The sequence below is a fragment of the Pongo abelii genome, chromosome 6, assembly GCF_028885655.2.
Source record: "Pongo abelii isolate AG06213 chromosome 6, NHGRI_mPonAbe1-v2.0_pri, whole genome shotgun sequence".
In the NCBI taxonomy this organism is placed as follows: domain Eukaryota; kingdom Metazoa; phylum Chordata; class Mammalia; order Primates; family Hominidae; genus Pongo; species Pongo abelii.
In genome coordinates this window covers 34,198,890-34,214,997 of record NC_071991.2, presented here as the reverse complement: position 1 = coordinate 34,214,997, position 16,108 = coordinate 34,198,890, and the positions used below count along the sequence as shown (strand labels likewise).

The window sequence follows — 16,108 nt, the reverse complement described above, 5'->3', positions numbered from 1 at the left end:
CAGCACTCATTTAATCTTACATAAACACACTCTTTGAGGCTGAAGCAAATCTGACTGATTTTCAATGTGAAAGTAAAATATAAAAATTGTTCTTGGAGTTATTTCTAAACAGAACTAACATCAGAATCGTTTGAATCATCAGAATCATCTATTTTGGAAAAATCAGATTCATCAAATGAATGAATCTTTGGCCAACAATTGTTTGAGAATGATCTTAACATCATGCACAGGAGTGCTACGTTTTCTAGGATTTGACATTTTCAGCGATCAAGAATTACTACATTTTGTAAACGGAAATACCCACTAAAACCAGAATGCTATAAATAGGGTGATGTCTTTTGTTTCCAAAGTCGATATGCTAGAGTGATATGAAATAATAATAAAAGCGAGATATTTTGTGACCAAGTTATTTTGGGGTCAATGCTGCAACCATAAGCTGCATGAGAATTCTCTGGGCAAATAGAAAAAGGGTTAAAGGGTAAGATATTCATAAGGTCTGCAAGGCTTACTATAAAAAACTGTCATATTCTTACTCTCTCTACTGCTACCATGTCCTCATCCACCAGAGGAAATAACTTTTAACTTCTTTACCAATTCTTTTTATTCTTTTTTTTTTTTTTATGAGACGGAGTCTTGCTCTGTTGCCCAGGCTGGAGTGCAGTGGCATGATCTCGGCTCACTGCAACCTCCATCTCTCAGGCTCAAGCAATTCTCCTGCCTCAGCCTCCTGAGTAGCTAGGATTACAGTTGTGCACCACCATGCCTGGCTAATTTTTGTATTTTTAGTAGAGACAGGGTTTCACCATGTTGGCCAGCCTGGTCTCAAACTAAACTCCTGACCTCAAGTGATCTGCCTGCCTTGGCTTTCCAAAGTGCTGGGATTACGGGCAAGAGCAACTGCGCCCGTCCTCCAATTCTTTTGATATTTGCATCCACATCTATAAATAACAGGCATGTATTGCTACTAATGACTTTTCAGTTTTAGGTGTTACCTATTAACTTCCCAAAACAAAAGATGAGGATTTAGTCTCAGTCTGGCCTCTATGTACGTGCGTAATTCCTATGTCACTATCTACCCAACAGTTACACTATAATTTTGGTTGGATAAACATTTAGTGCTCCCATTATTATGATTTTATAAATATTACGGACGATTGAGCTATGTAGTATACCATAATTTTCTATTCCTTCAAAGTCTTGTTTTCCTAGAGTTAATAATTTTCCTGTCCTGTTTGCCTTTGGTTTGCTCCAATACGGATTTGTTGATGGCTAGATTTTTTTTTTTTTTTTTTTTTGAGACAGTGTCTTGCTCTATTGCCCAGGCTGGAGTGCAGTGGCACAGTTATGGCTCACTGCAGCCTCAAACTACTAAGCTCAAGTGATTCTCCTGCCTCAGCCTCCTGAGTAGCTGGGACTACAGGCACACGCCACCAAGCCTGGCTAATTTTTTTTTTTTTTTTTTTGTAGAGATGGGGTGGCTACATGGCCCAGGCTGGTCACAAATCCCTGGCCTCAGGTGATCCTCCCACCTCAGCCTCCCCAAAGTGTTGGAATTACAGGCATGAGCTACTATGCCTGGCTGGCTAGATTTTTTACACAGATTATATCTTGGGATTTTTCTTTTTCATTATTCTAAGTATTTTCATTCCTTCTCCCCTCACTATCCCTTCTGCCTGCTTCTTTCCTGGTTTAACCCAAAGGTCAGAATACTGTGGCCCCCTATCTGTTTTTGAAAATACAGTTTTATTGGGGCACCACCACGCCCATTTACTTGTGTGTTGTCTGTGGATGCTTTCAGTCCACAGTGGTGGAGCTGAATCGTTGAGACAGAGGCAGTACAGCCACAAAGCCTAACATATTCACCATCTGGTTATTAATGGAAAAATTTTGCCAGATCCTGACTTACTGTATCATTTTGTCAAGCACATCCTCCCAGTTTTCTAGAAAGGTTACAGAGAAAAATATATAGATTTTTTAAAGACATTTTAAACATTTTTAGACATTTAGACTTTTTAAAAAAGCCTGAGTTGTTTTTTGTATTTTCACCCATAATTGCCAGTTTGGCTGGATAGAGATTTCTAGGTTGAAAAATAGTTTCTCTCAGAAACTCTGAATACATATTTTATTGAAGCATTTATAGTAAAGTACACTGTAGTAAAGTAAAGTGTAGAACTCGATTTTCCAAACATTCACGCTTGTGTAGCCATGGCCCAAATCAAGATCTAGAACAGTACCAGGACCTCAGAAACCACCCTACCACCCCCTCAAGCCATTACCCCCCCTTAACCATTGCCTTTATTCTATGTTATTATAATTCAGTTTCACCTAATATACATTTTTATTAATGAAATCATGTAATACATAATTCTTTGTGTCTGTCTTCATTTTCTCAATGAAATATTAGTCATATTTCTCTTAGTTCATTTGACCTGCTATAACAAATACCTTAGGCTGGGTAATTTATAAACAACCGAAATGTATTGCTCTCAGATCTGAAGGCTGAGGAGTCCACGATCAAGGTGCCAGCAGATTCAGTGTCTGGTGAGGGCTTGCTTTCTGCTACAAAGTTTGTTCCTTCTTGCTATATACTCACATGGCAGGAGGGGAAAACACGTCCCCCAGGCTTTTTTTTTTTTTTTAATCAGGGCATTGATCCCATTCATGAAGGCTCCACATCTTAATACTACCACACTAGGAATTAGCTTTCAATTTTTGAATTCGGTGGGGGGACACATTCAAACCACAGCAATATTCATCCATGGTGTTTTGTTGTATTTATTCTTTTCTGTGCTATACATTCCGTTGCTTAAATATACCAAACTTTATCCATTCTATTTTTGATGGACATTTGGGTTGTTTCCAATTTGGAGCTACCATAAACAGTACTGTTATGGGCATTCTTGTACATGTCTTTTAGTGAATTTTGGGGCATTTTTATTAGATATAGAACTAACAGAGGAATTTCTGAGTGATAAGGTTGTACTTTTACAGCTTTAATAGATGCTGCCAAATGGTTTTCTGAGCTGATTTTTTTCAATTTATATTTCCATCAGCAATTTATGACAGTTTCAGTTGATCTATATTCTTCCAACACTAGATATTGTCCCAGTTTAAAAAGTTTTACTTATTCTGATGGTTGTATTTTGTATCTCACCATTGTATTTTGTGTTTTCCTGCTAATAAATAATGTCCAGGTCCTTAGCCCAGCTGGCTAGATTTTTTTTACACAGATTCCGTCTTGGGATTTTCCATGGTAGTGATCATTTGGATCCTCTTTTGTGAAGGATCTAGATGAATCTTTTACCCATTTTGATTAGGTTATGTATCTTTTTTGTCGACTTTGGTGGATTGCAATGATATATGTGTTGTAAATTGGATGGCCATTTATGTGTGGATCAGTTTCTGAACTCTACCTTTTCCATTGGTACCGTTTTCTATCTGTGCATTAATATCACAATGTTGTAATTAAGGTAGCTCTGGAAAAGTCTTGTGATCCGGTGGTGTCAACGCTCCAGCTTTATTGTTTTTCTTCCAGGTTGTCTTTGCTTTTTCTAGCCAATTGCATTCCCACCTGAATTTTGGAATCTTATCAATTTCCTTGAAAAAGTATACTAGGATACCAACTGAGATTTCATTGAACATATAGATTGATTTGAGGATAATCAAATCAAATGATTTGATGTTCATTTAGTGTTTCAGTCCTCGAAGGTAGAGTTGATCCTCATTATGAATTCTGTATTTCTGAATTCACCTACTTGCTAAAATTTATTTGTGTAACCTCAGAATCAATACTTGTGGCACTTTTATGGTAACTGTGAACACACATAGTTGTGAAGAATGTACGTTGCCTGACAGGCATGTTCCCAGCTGAGGAAGAACAAGGCCACACCCTGCCTTCTTGTTCCAGCTCTCATATTAGCAGTAAACAAATGTCCTTTTTCATGGTTCGTTCTTTTTTCATTTTTGCGTTTTTTAATGATAATTTTTCTGTTTAAAATGGCCTCCAAGTGTAGTGCTGAGGTGATGTTTAGAATTTCTAAGTGTAAGAAGGCTATAAGAATTCCTAAGTATAAGAAGGCTGTGTTTCTCCATCTGCCTTATGAAGAAAAGACCTGTCAGATAAGCTCCATTCAGGCACAAGTTATACTGCCACTGGCTCTGCATTCAATATAAACTGGATTAATGAAATAGATTAAATACTGTGTCTTTAAACAGAAGCGCAAGTGAAACAAGGTTATATATTGACCAGTTGACAAATATGCTGTGAACAGAGGCTCACAGGAACCTAACACTCTTATTTCTCTTAGGAGCGATGGTCATTATTTGCTAATTCAGTGTTAGTGGTGACTTTATAGAATAACTACTGTGAATAATAAGAATTGATTGTATTTCCCTCTAAATTTGGGTCTTTAGTTCCTCTTAGTAATCTTTGGTCTTTTTCTGTGTAGAGGTTTGTACACATTTTATTAGATTTATTCCTATGTGGCTGATTTTTTTTATACTATTAAAATTTTACTTTCTGTTTGTTTATTGCTAGAATATAGAAAAACCACTTATTTTGTATATTGGTACTATATCCAGTGACTTTAATAAATTTATGGATTAATTCTAATAGTTTGTGAATTATTTTGGATTATTCTCATATATCATTACATCATTTGTGAATAATTGCAGTTTAACTTCTTTTCTTCCAGTTCACTTATCTTTTTCTTTTCTTTGCCTTGATCACACTGGCTGGAACCTTTTGTAAAATATCAAAGGTAAGTGAGGATAGTGGCTGTGATTGTTAATTTTATGTGTCAACCTGGCTAGTTCACAGTGTACCCTATTTTTTTTTTTTACACAGCACTCTAGATGTTGCTGAGAAGGGTTTTTTTTGTTTTGTTTTGTTTTGTTTTTCTGAGACAGAGTCTCACTCTTTCACCCAGGCTGGAGTACAGCGGCGGTTCACTGCAACCTACACCTCCCAGGTTCAAGCGATTCTCCCGCCTTAGCTTCCCAGCGAATTTTTATATTTTTAGTAGAGATAGGGTTTCACCATGTTGGCCAGGCTGGTCTTGAACTCCTGACCTCAGGTGATCCACCCACCTCTGCCTTCCAAAGTGCTGGGATTACAGGCATGAGTCACTGCGTCCGGCCAGTATTTTTTAGATGTGATTAACATGTAAATCAGTGGACTTTAAGTAAAGCAGTTTGCCCTCCCTAAAAATGGGTGGGCCTCACAGCAGAAGATCTTAATAGACAAAAGACTGAGATACCCCAAGACAGAGGGAGCCCTGCCACTGGACTGCCTTTGGACTTGAGCTGTAACGTCAACGCTTCCCTGTAACGTCAACGCTTCTCCAGCCTGTGGGCCTGCTCTGCAGATTTCAGACTTTCCAGCCTCCACAGTCATGTGGGCTCATTCCTTACAATCTCTCTCTCTCCCTGTATATTTATGTGTGTGTGTGCGTGTGTATAGAGATATATATGTGTGTGTGTATATACATTTTATTGGTTCTGTTTCCCTAGAGAACCATAACACAGAAGATATTCTTGTCTCATTCCTTATGTAATGGAGAAAGCTTTCAGTATTTCATGATTAAATATGTTGTTTACTGTAGGTTTTTTCTCTCCTTTTTTGGTAGGTAGGTACTTGTTATCAGATTTACAAAGCTCTTTTTATCCTAGTTTGCTGATTTTTTAAAGCTGATTATTAATGGATCTTGAATATTAGCCAAGGCTTTTGTATATTATCAATCGTGATGTTTATATATTTTTTTCATATGCCCTGTTAATGCGGTAAGTTATGATTGATTTTTAAATGTGAAACCAAGTTTTTATTCCTGGAAACTTACTCATGATATATTAGTCTTTTAAATATATTGGCAGCTTTGATATTTGCTACTTTGTTTACAAAGGGGATTGGCCATTTTTGTAATGCTCTGGTCTGGATTTGTTATCAAGATTACCCTGGACTCAGAAAAGGAGTTATTAATTATTCACTCCTCTTCTAGGCTCTGGAAGAAATTATAAATATATTGTTCATATTTCTTCTTATTTAAAACCTGCAGAATCTTAATTCCAGTATACCTTTTACATAGAGATATTAATAATTTGTTTTTTCTCGATCAGTGTTGCTAGGAGGTTATGAATTTTATTAGTCTTATTGGCAAATATTTTGACTTTCTTGATTTTCTCTGTTATATGCATTTTCCCCCCTATTCTCTTAGTACTTGCTTTTATTGGTACTGGCTCTTTCCACTTTGAGTTTAATTTGCTTTTCTTTTCCAAGCATCTTGAGATAAATGTTAGATCACCGATTATCAGTCTGACTTATTTTTAACAACTTGTTCTTTTAGAGCATTTAAGATTATCAGTGTCCCTTTAAATCTATATTAGCAGTATCCCACTGGTTTTGATATATCATATTTTTGTTATTATTTAGTTCAATGTATTTTCTAATTTTTCATTTTGATTTCTTCTTTGATCCATGGGTTATAAAGAAGTATTGCTTTCTTGCAAAATGTTTGGGTATTTTCCTGGTTATCTTTCTACTTTTTACTTCTAGCTTAATTCTAGTGCAGTCAGAGAATCTACACTGTATGACTTTAATCCTCTAAGACCTGGTGTATGGTTATTTTAGTTAATGTTCTATGTGTCCTTGAAAAGAATGTGTATTTTGCAATTTGGAGCTATAGTGCTCCATATATGTCAAATAGATCAAGTTTCTCAAATAGATCAAGTGTTAAGAGCTTCTGTGCCCTTACTGATTTTTGTGTTTGTTTGTTCTATCCAGTCACAGAGAAGATTTGTAAAAGTCTTTAATTGTGATTGTGAATTTGCTGATTTGTTCTTTTAGTTGTGGTAATTTTTCAAAATATATTTTGATGCTATTAAATGCATGCAAATTTAGAATTGTTCCACACTTTTAGTGTCCTCTTTAATTTCTTAATGTGTATTAATTTAAGCCTGCCTTGTAAGAAATTGGTATAGGGTTTGTACAATATACCTTTTTTATCATTTTACTTTGAACTTTTCTGTGTCCTTATTGTTTAAGGTATGTCTCCGAGTACCATTATAAGATATTTAAAAATCCAGTCTGACAATTTTATTATTTAATGAGTAGCATTTTTTCCATTTATACTTCATGTAATTACTAATATCTTTAGATTTAATCTACCGTCTTCCTATTTTTTGTCTTACCTGTACTTTCTACCTTTTATTTTTCTTTCTTTTGTATTAATCATGTACATTTTATTTTTTCCTCTCTTATCTTGAATACTCTTATGAATTCTATTGGTCTTCTTTTAGTTGTTTTCATAGATTACAACATGCATATTTGATTCTACCTTAAGTTAGTGCTTTTAGCAATTCTGGCAAAAATATAAGAATCTTATAACTCTTCAATCCAATGCTGCTTCTACCTTTTTTGATATTTATCAGATATTTTAATTTTACTTAGTATATTACTAGTCTTACTAAAATCTTTAATATTCATTTGTACTTACCAGCATAGTTACCATCTCTGGCAGTGGTGTTTTCCTCCTGTGTCACTGTGCTTCCATGGAGATCATTTTCCATCTGCATGAACGTCTCCTTTCAGTATTTCCTGGAGTGTACATGGTTTCACTAGGTTTAGAATTGTTGGTAGGATTATTTTATTTTCTCAACATTTGTAAAGATTTTATTTTGTGGTTTCCATAGTTTCTGTTAAAAATTCAGCTATCAGGTTTTTTTGGTCATTTTTTTTTAAAGTAAGATGTTTATTTTTCTCTGGCTGAATAGAAGATTTGTTTTTCTTTCTTTCTTTCTTTTTCTTTTTCTTTTTTTTTTTTTTTTTTTTTTTTGAGACAGGGTTTCACTCTGTTGTCCAGGCTGATCTTGAACTCCTGAGCTTAAGCAATTCTTTCGCCTTGGCTTCCCAAAGTGCTGGGATTATAGGTGTGGAGCCACCATGCCCAGCCTGTTTTTTTCTTTTTAAGAATTATTTTTCCTTTGCAAGATTTTCTCTTTAACTCTAACGTACGTGTGTGTGTGCATGTGTGCTTTGTATTTATCCTACTTTGAGCTTTTCAAAATTCTTAATTCTGTGTCTTGATGTCCTTTGTCAATTTTGGAAAATTTTTGACCAATTATGCTTTAAACAAGTCTTCTAACCCTATCTTTCTCTCCTGTCCTTATGGGATTTCAATTATACATCCATTGGACCTATTCATCTTGTGCTACACATCTTGTGTGTAATTTCTACCCTGGGGTTTTCTTCTGCATGCCCCAATCTGAAAACTTCTACTAATCTAACTTATATTTCAATAATGTTCTCTTTTGTGTCTAGTATGATATTTAAACCTATCTACTGAATTGTTTATTTCATTTTTTTGTACTTTTTTATTTTAGAATTTTCATTTGATTTTGGTAATTTTTCTGCTAAAATCAGTTTCATCTATTTTTATAATCATAACTATTATTATTTTTAATTGCATGAATGACATATAATTAAAAATAATTACATCTCAGGTCTGTTTCTGGTAATTTTTGATTGAATATTGGACATTGTGTACAAAGAATTGTTGAGGCTCTGGAAGCTGTTGTCCTTTTCTAAGGACAATTAAATTTCTTCTGGCTGGCAGATAATATATGAGCAGATCACTGTGAAACAGGCTGGTCTGTCTCCATATTGCCCTTACTTCTAAAGTGTAGCTCTTCTTGGATTTTGTTGAAATCCTAGAGTGTCTACCAGTGTTCTTCCTTCTTAGCAGGCCCTGAAATCTGATTTTTTTCTCCCCAGCGCTATGAGACCTCCAACTTCTCTGCACAGATTTAGAAGCCATTATTCTGGTTTGATCTGTCTTACCCGTAGAATATACAGCTTAGGAGCTGGCAAATGCCTTTAGAGATTTCATACAGAGTATCTTAGCTCATTTTTAAAAATAAAAATATATCCTTTTTTCTAGTAACTCGCTGCCTAAAGTCTGGGCTTCTCATTAGCCTTCAACTCTGATTTTTTTCTTTCCTGTTCAGTGGGTCTGCAGCAAGCTTTAGGACACAGTTTTGGGTTCAACCTCTTTGCCCTGAGCTGCGAGGGGAAAACTGTAGCAAATAAGGCTTACCTCAATCTTTTTTTCTTCTTACAAAGATCTTGATTTTTCAAATGCTGATTCCTTTTGTTATTCTCTAGTGCTTTCCATAGTTGACTTTTTAAAATAATTTTTTTATTTTAGTAGTTTTGGGGTGCAGGTGGTTTCTGGTTACATGCATAATTTCTTTAGTGGTGATTTCTGAGATTTTGGTTTACCTATCACCTGAGCAATGTACACTGTACCCAATATGTAGCCTTTTATCCCTTGCCCCGCCCCAATCTTCCCCTTCCAAGTCCCCAAGTCCATTATGTCATTCTTATGCCTTTGCATCCTCATAGCTTAGCTCCCACTTATAAATGAGAACACATAATATTTGGTTTTCCATTCTTGAGTTACTTCACTTAGAATAATGGCCTCCAGCTTCATCCAAGTTGCTGCAAAAGACATTATTTCATCCCGTTTTATGGCTGAGTAGTATTCCATGGCATATAGATACCACATTTTCTTTATCCACTCATTGGTTGATGGGCACTTAGGTTGGTTTCATATCTTTGCAATTGTGAATTGAGCTGCTATAAAGATGCATGTGCATATGTCTTTTTCAAATAATGACTTCTTTTTCTGTGGACAGATACCCAGTAGTGGGATTGCTGGATTGAATGGTAGTTCTACTTTTAAATTCTTTAAGGAATCTCCATATACACAATTGACTTTGTATTTGATAGTTATTCTTGGTGAGATAGTTTTAATCCAAGTATTACTCATTATAAATAGGAGGGTAATTCTAGTGAATTTTGAGAAATTTGATCTTTTAGTCCTTGGTGTTGCTGTTAAGGAGTCAGTGTCATTTTTACTCTTTACCCTTTATAAGAAATGTATTTAGTTTATAGTGCTTTCCATGTTTCTGTATCTCACTGGTATTATGTCTACTGGTTCTTGAGAGTAGAATGATAAATCTCCAACATGACTGAATTTGACTGTTTCTCCCATAAGTTCTGTTATTATTTTGCTTCATGTATTTTGAAACTCTATTATTAGGTGCATATATTTAAGAATTCAATGTCTTGATGAATTGACCCCTCATTATTATGTAATGTCCCTACTTGCCTGCTCATACTATGTCTAGTTTTAAAATCTATCTTGTGAATGTAAATATAGTTACTCTAGCTTTCTTATGGTCGGTGTTTGTATGGCATTTCCTTTACCATCTTTTTTGCTTTTAACATACTGTATCTTTAAATTTAAGTATGGTTTTTGTAGGTAACATAACTTACATCTTGATTTTTTCAGGCTTTTTAAAGATATATAATTGATAAGTAAAATGTTATTTATGGTGTACAATGTGATGTTTTAAAAATATATATACATTGTGAGATACTTAAGTCGAGATAATTAATATAACATCTGGATTTTTCATCAAATCTGATGATCTCTGACTTGTTGCAAACACAAATTATTGAGCTGTTCTCTAGACCTACTGAACTGGAAATGCCAAGTGATTTTAGTTTATACTAATGTTTGAGAACCACTGATTAAGGGTTACATGTACTTAACTTATCACAGTCTACCTTTAAATATTATGCCACTGCATATATGATGTCAGAATTACGGCAGTATAATCTGTTTCCTTCTTTCTGTTCTTTATGTTGTTATACATTCTACTTCTACTAGCTATAAATCCCAAGACATATTGCTATAAGTTTTGCTTTAAATGGTTAATTAACTTTCCAAAAAATTTTTTAAAGAAAAAAAGTGAAATGAGAAAAAATTTCTAGCACCCTTTCCTTCTTTGTGTACCATATTTTCTTCTAGTATCATTTTTACTCGATCTGAGGATCTTCTTTTAAAAGCTGTTTATTTCTGCTGGTAAAGAAATTCGGGTTTTGTTTGTCTACAGATGATTTTGTTCAATTTCAATTTTGAAATATATTTTCACTGAGTGTAGCTTTGGTAGATTGATAGGTTGGTAGATTTTTTTTCTTCTTTAAACATTTTAATGGTAATATTTATTATCTTTTGACTTGCATTAGTTTCTGACAAGGAATCTGTAAATTTTTATTTTTTTCTCTGTATATGTTTTTTTCCTGGGTGCTTTTAAGGTTTTTATACCAATGATTTCATCAATTTAATTATAGTTTACTTTGATTTTGTGTCTATGTGTGTTTTTTTAAAATCTAGCTTTGGGCTGATAGAACTTCTTGGATCTATGGTGGATGGTTTTCATCAAATTTGATAATGTTTTGGCCATTATTTCTTTCACTAATTTTTATGTTCCTTTCTTTCTCTTCTCAGTTTCTAGAACTCCAACAGCACAGCTGTTAGAACATTTGCCGTTGTTCCACAAGCCACAGAAGCTTTTCTTCTCCTTCTTCCCCTCCTCCTCCTCTATCTTCCCTGTTTTTTCCTTTTTATTCTCTGCTTTAGTTTCAATCCTTTCTATTGCTATGACTTCAGGCTCATTGATCTTTATTTCCTTTTTTTTCTTTTTCACTTATGTAATATAAGCTGCAAAATAGTGGTGAACTATACCAAGGGGTATAGCCCTCTGCTGAGTGTGGTCTTTTCTTTATTTTCCAAAACAGCCCAAGTAGGTAAAGGTTATTTTAAAAACTTCCACCCCACAAAAAGTAACTTTTGATAGGTCTTTGTTTCTTTAGGGTTTAATTTGCTTTCAATTTTTAAAATCTTAGTGATTTTTTTACTCCATATTTTGTATTTTTTTCCTTTTAGATGTTCCATTTGGGTCTTTCTTATATCTTCTATTTCTTTCCTAATTATGTTCATGTTTTCCTTTAAATCTTTGAGCATATTTTTAAAAATTATAATAGCTGTTTTAGGGTTTTTGTTTGCTAATTTCATATTTTTTGGTTATTTCTGGTTCTGTTTCTACTGACTGGTTCTAGTACATGTACTTTTGCTGCTTCATATGTCCAGTAATTTTTTAACTGAATTCTGGCACCACTTTTAAGTCAGGAACTTTTTGGAGTCACTCCTGAATGTCCATATATTCCTCAAGATCTGGCTACTCTGGCTGATGGGAACTGAGCACTGTATGAGTTCTGGAAATCTTCTGGCTTGTAGCTCCCTAGTTGTTTCCTCAGTTGTTGTTCTTTGCCTGGCCTCTGGAAGTTTCATTTATGTGTGCCTGAATTTTTATTGATACAACAAATTAGGGAGATGTTTGACCTCCACAAAACTGGACTCTGTTTAGCTCCCCTCTTCCTGGTACTTTGCTCTGAAAATTCTAGCTACTTTGACTTCCCTGAACTTTAATCTGTTTCTTCTACTCAGCAAGATTGCCAAGCTGTTTTATTTTCCTCCCTGTGCCACAGTCTGAAAATATCCACCATGCAGAAAAGCCAACGTTATTATAAGAATTTACCTTCCTTCTTCTCCTCCCAGCTATCATAGGTGCTGCTTATTGATCAATATCCACAAAATTGTTTCATACATTTTGTCCAGTTTTCTAGTTGTTTATCATGGGAGGGTAAACAGGTGCTCCTCAGGTGATGGAGTGGAAATCATACTATGTTTGTGCTTATACTATTTGTTAACACGATTCCGATTTTGTAAAAACCTGCCATTAATGTGTTCCCAAGTGACTTAAGAAAGAAAATCTGCTCTAGGGTCATATCCTTCTAGGTTTAAATTTACTGTCAGAGTTAGACTGCATCTTTAACTTGGGATTTAAGAAATAATTCTAAGGTTCACTCTGATTGCATAGGCTCAGGTCATGGACTTATCTCTAAAGCCATCACCGTGCTACAGGACTGCAATACTTTGATTAACTTAGGGTTGGTCACATGCTGCGCTCCTAGTGTGGACTTTCTAGAGTGTGGGGATGGAAGTGGAGCAGGAGAGGAACTCAAAATTAAAATTAAAATACTATGATTAGAAGAGGAAGACATGCTGGGGAGGCAAATGACCAGTATCCACTGCCAGTGTTGAAGGGTGATCCAGGCTTGACCAGCTGAATGAGAATTACCATGGAGTTTCCCTTATCTTCTGGAAGCCTCAGTTTTCTCATCTGCAAAATAATGGGAACATTGTGCAGATTTCTAGGGTCTCAAACTCTTTCATGTTTCATGGTTGACATCCTTGTTCAGAACCCTCCTGCAGCTTTCTTCTTTGTTCTTGAGATTAAGACATGGACCACAGGGTCCTGCATGTCGTGAACATTCCCACTTCTACAAAAAAGCAGTCTGAAATTTGTTCAAAGGGTCACCTTCTCCCTGTTCATTGCTCTTTAGTCATTACGGCTATCTCACAGAGCCTTCAGAGGCATTAAAGCCTCCCACTTCAGTGTCTCACAAGTGCTCCTCCTGTGTCCAGAACACCCCTCCTATACTTCTCTACCTGCCTAACAAAGGTCAGGTTTCACCTTATGTGTCATTTGTTCAAGAAATCTTTTTCAAAAACTCAGTCCTGGCCATAAGATCCTCTTAAGCAGCTATAATTGCCTTCTAACTTATTTATTCATTAATTTTTGATGCTGCCAGGTTTAATGTTGCACATTTGCTAGACTGGAAGCTCCAAGAGGGAAAGAATGTGTGTGTTTTGTTCACTAGTGTAACCATGGCCTTACAGAGTACATTGCACATACCGGATGCTCGGTGACTATTTCACCCCTGAATGATTGCTGAAGCAGCAAACTTGCAGTATGGTGCCATCACTAAGTGCACAGGCTGCTGGCTCAAATTCCAGCAGTGCTATTTAATAGCTGTGTAACTTGGGTAAATTACTTAATCCCTCTGTGCTTTGTTTCCTCATCTATAAAAGGGGGATCATCAGAGTATCTATCTGTTTGTGTGCTGTGGGTGTCAAATAAGTGTCTAAGGGTTGAGAAGAGTGCCTGCATCCCGTGTGCTGTCAGCTGGTATAGTCCATTGCAGGTAGTTGTTCAACATGAACAATGACGCTGGAAGTAACCCATGCAACTTCCAGTATCTCACAGCCCCAGCTTTCCATTTCATATCAGTGAGGCCACACATCAGTGTTTCAGTAATGACTCGTGGCAGGTCCCTGTACTCAACGGTGATCTAAGTGGGTCTAAAACCTCACGCCCCAGACTTTCTTCCAACCCTTATGCTCATCTTTTCACTTACCACGTGTCAACACTGAGCCCCATGACAAACTGGAATGAGCATGTCCTCACCTTCAGGTGGCAGTGGTGGACAGGGCAGGGACACAGGCCCTTCTTGTCCATCTACTTGTGGCTAAAGTGAGCAGATGAAGCCCAGGGTTTTCAGGGATACCTGGGGCCCAGGCTCAGTGGCCACCTTACTTTAGCTCTGGCAAAAAGCCTCCTCTACCATTGTTTAACGATTAAAAATACTTGGGTTCAGAGGCTTTTCCAATGTGCTAGATAGCAAGGGTATAATTAGACATTTCCCAGCTACACGTAGCCGCTTTAATTTTGATGCTGTCTTCATCCTCTCACACATGCTCAGTAACCTGAAAAATTTAGGCGTTCTCGTCTCCTTTTCTAATTATTAGGGAGCATTATCATGGTTTGACAGGAATATCTGATTTTATGCATCTTGTCTCTAACAACTGCCAAAAGTTTCTAGTTCACATTCAATTGTAGGCTTCAAAGCCAGGTTTTGATAATACAGGCATTCCATCACATTCGCCTTAAGATTCACGGCACAGCTCAGGCCGGGGTTTGGTAGTGATTGTTAATATAAATCCACTTTGGAGATAGATGCAAGTACAAATTACAGAATGTCAGGGTGCAATTTGATTTTGAATGCTTTTTTTTTTTTTTGCTATTATAAATAATGAAGGATGCTGAAGATGGTTCAGCATATTCTATTGGATATAATTAAAATCCCAAAGGTTGTGGTTTTTAAAAGCTGCATCTGCCTGTTGCCTGCTGGGATTTAGAGGTGACTGGAAGGTTTCAGGGCTGGGCTTTGTTCTAGTCTCTCTCTTTACTGATTTGTATTTTTATCCTTTTATGTATTTTAGAATAAAATACAAATTAGTTGTTTTAAAAGATAAGGTAAGTTTTAATTTTTATAAAACACTTCCTTGAGCTTCAATATTTATAAAAACAAACCCTGTCTTTATCCTCCTTTATAGCAGTGCCCACCATAATTTGAAATTCTATTTCCAGCCATGGCCCCACCTTGGCGGCACCCCTGCCCGACCGAGGTTGGCAGGGCACTGTCCCAGGGATGTGAGGGCGTGGTGTCATCTCATCTCTTGGAGTGCTCATTTGTTCATATCATAAGAATTAGGTGTTTTAAGGCATTAGTGCTATGTGCAATTGAAAATAGTTTCCCCAGCTGCCAGTCTGCTGAGTCCTGCAGACCAGCTGTTTTCCACGACCACAGAATTGAAATTCGACTCTGAGTGGGGACATGTCAGCTGGAGGCTAGCAGCTGTGGAGCAGCACTGAGCCACGTCTGACTCTGGATGTGGTCAAGGCCAAGGGGAGCCCTTGTTTAGCAGTTTTGGAGTGAGGTGGGCTGGCCCAGGAGCCTTCAGGGAAAAGAGCTGCCAACCTGTGCTCTCTGATGGAAACCTTGAGACAGCAAAGGCAGAATTAAGAATGGGAGGAGGCCAGGCATGGTGGCTCAGGCCTGTAATCCCAGCACTTTGGGAGGCCAAGGTGGGTGGATCATGAGGTCAAGAGACTGAGACCATCCTGGCCAACATGGTGAAACCCTGTCTGTACTGAAAATACAAAAATTGGTTGAGTGTGGTAGCACATACCTGTAGTCCCAGCTACTCAGGAGGCTGAGGCAGGAGAATCACTTGAACCCGGGAGGTGGAGGTTGCAGTGAGCTGAGATCGCACCACTGCTCTCCAACCTGGCGACAGAGCGAGTCTCCATCTCAAACAAAACAAAACAAGACGAAAATATACAATGGGTGGAGTCTCAGGAGAGTCCAAGGAGGCTCTTGGCCTAAAAATGTCTCATAGATATTGTCCATTTTACAGAAAATATTAGCAAAAAAATTGCATGTAAATCATACCATTATTCAGGAATCTATCTAACAATACCTGGTAAACTTGTCTTTTTTTTTTTTTTTTTGGACACT

General features: G+C 36.6%; 1 non-coding gene across 1 annotated transcript; it reads right to left on the bottom strand.

Moving 5' to 3' along the window:
* Positions 1-11,556: 11,556 nt before the first annotated feature.
* LOC112134486 (small nucleolar RNA SNORA4) lies at positions 11,557-11,700 on the bottom strand. The gene has a single exon (XR_002915908.1). It is a non-coding gene; the product is annotated as a small nucleolar RNA SNORA4 (small nucleolar RNA).
* Between the last annotated feature and the right edge of the window lie 4,408 nt (positions 11,701-16,108).